Source organism: Hibiscus syriacus, unplaced genomic scaffold (genome assembly GCF_006381635.1).
Source record: "Hibiscus syriacus cultivar Baekdansim isolate YM2019G1 unplaced genomic scaffold, ASM638163v2 tig00110183_pilon, whole genome shotgun sequence".
NCBI lineage: Eukaryota > Viridiplantae > Streptophyta > Magnoliopsida > Malvales > Malvaceae > Hibiscus > Hibiscus syriacus.
Genome location: NW_024062614.1, coordinates 379,581 through 384,830, shown reverse-complemented (window position 1 = coordinate 384,830; position 5,250 = coordinate 379,581). Strand labels below are relative to the sequence as shown.

The window sequence follows — 5,250 nt, the reverse complement described above, 5'->3', positions numbered from 1 at the left end:
ATTCAGCCCAATTGAATTCACCCTTCAAGCCTTCATCGCAAATGAGCTTCATATATCCTTGTTCGTTGACGTATCACCCGTTTGGACAAAGAATATACGACAAGGTACAATAGAACTCGGGCCTTCAGCTCATCCCCAGTAATATCCACTTTTGATATCCCTCTTCAACTTCATATATGTCACCTTATGATTCAAACCATATTTGGAGGCAAGTTGCTTTCCAGTTCTTACTCCTACAGACTTCTATAACACTTTTGCCTTTGTTTTGTACCCCCAATACGGCTGCAGCAGTCGATACCCCCAGAGGGAATGAATAATCACCATACTTAGCCATACTTGTGACGTCAAATTGTGCCATCAAGGATCGCACAATTCCCTCCGAATAGGTCGATCCCTTACTCCGATCAACGATCCAAAACCTATTTCTCCCAGCACATTCAACTGACCCTTCTCCTTAAGGGTTTAATTAATAAATTCACCCTTTTAATGCTGCATCTTGTCGACACTTCCTACATTTTTTAACAATATATAATGTTATAGTTCTTATATATTTTGTATCAACGTATTTACAAGTTTAATGAATACCTTATTTTCATGTGCTTTCCTCCGTTCTTTGTATTCTTTACTCATCCTTGACTGTGATGTAAGGTTCCTTTTCAGCATCACTCATTGAATTCCATTTGGACCTCACATCTTTTTTCACCTAATATTAAACATAAACGTTTCTTAATCAATACATTAACACTAATACTAATACTACTCAATGTCAATTTCATTTTACATACCGAACCGCTCTGTGTGTCATCTCCCTTCATCCTTTTGCATTCGGCCATACTGTTAACATTTAAAATTTGTAATCAATTTAAAGTTTATCGATACTTTAATCCAATTACCATTTCAACAATAATAACAAAAAGACATTGATACTTACTAGAAGTACATATATCCACCCTTTGGTTGCTTTCGAGTCTCGGCCTCAATTTCAAAGTCATCTGCTGCACCAACAATTTTCCAACCCATTGACTCCATTTTTCCTTCATATATCAGTTTACGCAAATCAAATTATTTTGTTACATACACTTTTCAATATACAAATATAGATAACTACTCTTGTGGTAAAACGGTTTTCTTCAAAAGAATTGAATGGCCACACCAAATGTGTCGGCACATTTATACAACCTATAATATCATTTTCTACCTATAATATTAATAAAAGTATCGACATTTAATTTTTCCTTGAATATCTATTTCTACCTGCAATCGGTCCCCCAAATGCTTCCTTACTCCAAAACCCCAAACAACACATAAAAAACCCTATCGCGATTACTGTAATAATAAAAAATTAGGGTTTCGACAACATACTTTTCGATTCGACTGCAGCAACAAACAAACAAACTTCGCTTTAGAAACGCCTTCTGAAATGCAGGCAATTACTCTTCGATTTCAAAAACTCGTCCGTTCTATCTATTTTCAGAGGATATTTAGCTTATATTTTCATCGGATATGTTATTTATATTTAATCGATACAAATACAAAAGTGTCGATACTTTTATGTCAGGTGTCGATACTTTCGAAGGATAATTACCTATTTCTTTGAAAGTGTCGATAATTTATTACACGTACTTACGAAAGTATCGACACTTTCAATATATCCGGTATCATTTTACCGTTTTTATCATTTTGATACCGTTTTATCATATTTTTAACCTGTTATAATCGTGTGGATCGATATTTTTTTTAAAGTATCGACCACATTATAGGCGCTATAACTGCTTCTCTTTAAATTCACAAAGTGTCGATCCTTATATAACGTATCGACACTTTTAAATTTACCGGTTTTATCATTTTGTTACCGTTTTATCATATTTTTACCTGGTATATCGTTTTGGATCGATATATTTTTTAAAAGTATCGACACTTTTTAGGATTTAAAACTGCTTTTAAAGTTATGTAATTTATGTTTCAATTTATTTAATAGTGTTTCAGTTTTCCACCTACAATTAATTTAATAATTTAATTTACACAAAATTTTATTTGATTGTTTGATATTTTATAAAATATTATTTAGCATTTAAATTTAACAATATTAACCAAATATAATATAATATGTTTTCAACAGTGAAATAAGTATGGACACTTTTATAAAAATGATATATACTTTTTTGAAAGTTATGTAATTTATGTTTCAAATTTTTTAATATGTTTCATGTTTTCCACCTACAATATTAATTTAATAATTTCATTTACACAAAAAATTATTTGATTGTTTTGATATTTTATAAAATATTATTTAGATTTAATTTAACAATATTAACTAAAGATAATAATATATTTTCACAGTGAAATAAGTATGGACACTTTATAAAAGGATAGATAATTTACAATATAACAAGTAAAAATATGACAAAACCAGATTCATTATGACAAAACCGGTAAAATTACTTGATATGTTAAACGTATGGACACTTTTATAAAAAGGATAGATACTTACCGATAACCCAAAGTTTACCGGTTACCAAATTTTTTAATAGTTTTTCATATTTCTACCTAAAACATTATTAGTTGTCAACATAATAGGTACCGCTAAACCGAATTTATTAAATACATTTTAATGTATCCGGTAATGCTGTATATTAACCGTATATTAACCCGCCTTTCCTGAGACATCCCCGCACATGGGGCATGGGAATTGGACAATTGGTCAGATATAATGGATTGGTGGGTACAAAAATCGTTTCTTTTAAAGGGGTCTACATTTGAAAAAAAAAATGCTTTAGTTTATTATTACTACACGTTTGCACGAGGTGCGGTGCGTTCTTCTTAGGCTACATTATTTTACACAAATTACATCAAACACTTGTATATTGCAGAATAATAAAATAATATATATTTGTTGCTTTTTATATATATTTTATACACGGTTAATTAGTTAAAAGTTTAAAACGATAACCATCAATATAAAATCTTTGAATTTATCAACATCAACTATAAGGCCTTTATCCCTTATGAATACCATAATAAAAAGGGTAAAGTTTAGGTATAGTAAGCAAGCAGCATGGCACCTCAAAAGGTTCACATTTCAATATATAAGCTGTTTTCAAGAGATTGCAATGCTGTGTTCAAAATTGAATAAATTTAAAAAGTTTCCTACTTACCCTTTGTTTTCTGATTATTAGTTATAATTCTCACACACATCATTTACTTGTTCAATGTATCAAAATCAACAAATCTTTCTTTAAAGATTACGTACATCTCTAATACGAGTTGGGAACTTGTTAGTACAAATTTGGATTTGTATTTTCTTGATATTATGCTACAAAATTATGGGCATAATTTATCTATTATCCAATGCGGGGAAAAAAAACATTTGGGCCATTTAATTGCTTCATCAACAGCAGACACTTTCCCCTTTTATAATATCCTCGTCTCTCCCAAGCTCTCACTCGCCCCAATTCCAAAGCTTCTATTTTTCTCATCACCAAGCTCTCTACTCTGAAACCAAGACTTTTTTCCCCCTCAGATTTGAATTGTTAGTTTACCGGGAAAGTCGGCCGGAATTGTAAAAGTAGCAAAATCCGCTGCATTGTGAGGCTCAGGCAATGCTGCGGGGTGGAGGAACAAGGCTCGGATGTCGGCCACCGGCATCCCATCCGATGTGCCGTCGGGGCACGTGGCGGTCTGCGTGGGGACGAGTTGCAGGAGATTCGTGGTGCGCGTGTCGTACCTCAACCACCCCGTGTTTAAGAAATTCCTTATCCAAGCCGAGGAAGAGTACGGGTTAAGTAACCAAGGCCTGTTGACCATCCCCTGCGACGAGTCCGTTTTCGAAGAAGTCATCCGGTTCATCTCCAGTTCGGAGTCGGGTCACTCCGGTGGGTTCGTGGGGACTTTAAAGAGAAGTGCCACTCTGGAATCAAGAGTAAATTGACTTGTGGATGGAATCTCGGCCGTTACTTCATGGTTTAAGGAGAGAACTTCTGATAATTATAAAAGAGACTCGGGGGGTTTTCAACTCAGTTCCGAGTTACCTCAAACGAACAATTGATTATTGAACACTGTTTAAAACTTGAAACCAACGAGTTCGACCGTGTTGAGGAGCTGGTTAGTAAAAATCTAGAGTTCCGAGTTTTCACTTGCCTTACTGACAAGGTAAGTTGGCGGGGTTATAATTTTTTGTCCTTTCTTTCTCAACATATTTGTAATTGGTTGAATTCTTAGCTGAGTCAATGTCCAATGCCTGAGTTGGTGATGGTTGATGGAGATGACAGGGAAGGTGATTATATTGTTAACCGAGTCATCATCCCAAGTTAATTTATATACCCACTGCTGTGTAAATTCTGTAATATATTGAACAATGAAGGAAATATTTTAGGGAATATCGGAGTCTAGAATATGAAGTAATTCAGTTAATTTAAGTGGTTATTTTAAAAACATAATATAATTAAAAAGAAAAGAAAAATCCACAGAAGACATTGAGGTTGATTTATCGACAGAATCTTACCTGATGGTCAAAATCCTAACTACATCCGGAAAGAAGAAGAAAAATCAGAGTAGATTGCAGGATTTTGGGGTGATGAAAGGCTCTAGTGCCTACCAGTTATCATGGTCCATATCGACCCACCGCCTACAAGTCGATCTTTGTTGAGAAAGACAAGCTTAGAGAACATATTAAGGAAGAAAAGACTTGTGCTTCTCCAACCAAACGGATGTCCCAATAATTAAAAGGTGGACCCAAGGAACCGTATGTAATAGGAACCCAAGAGGAATTGTACAAGAACCAAAAGCAGGGAGCATATCATTATCACCTACTTTTCGGGCTTGGAAGACAAAAGTTCATTGCAGAATTGCCTGAAGACTGTAATCTCTTTCACAAATCACAATGGCATCAATGCCAAGTTTGGCTAAATTTGGTTTGCTTTACATTTAGGGATGAATTAGGAGGTGGGTGGGTCCTAAAAATTAAAATTTGTATATCTTAAATCCCTTTTATATATTTCTTTTGTTAATATATTTTTGTTTCTAAAATTTTATAAATTTATTCCTCTTTAAAATTTTATAAATTATTACGGCATAAACCATACGTCATTTCTATTTAGATTCTATTCTTGAGTGTAATAACTCGGTTTATGTTATATCTTAGAATATGTTACCATTGTTTTAGTTGTTCAAAAAGTATAGGTAAGGATCAAAGATAACCTAAAAATTTTATATTTGAAAGAGTAACATTTTAAATAAATAAACTTAATTCTA

The 5,250-nt window shown here is 33.4% G+C and overlaps 1 pseudogene; it reads left to right on the top strand.

Moving 5' to 3' along the window:
• Window positions 1–3,055: 3,055 nt before the first annotated feature.
• Window positions 3,056–4,052, top strand: LOC120217094 (annotated as a pseudogene).
• The last annotated feature ends 1,198 nt before the right edge of the window (window positions 4,053–5,250 follow it).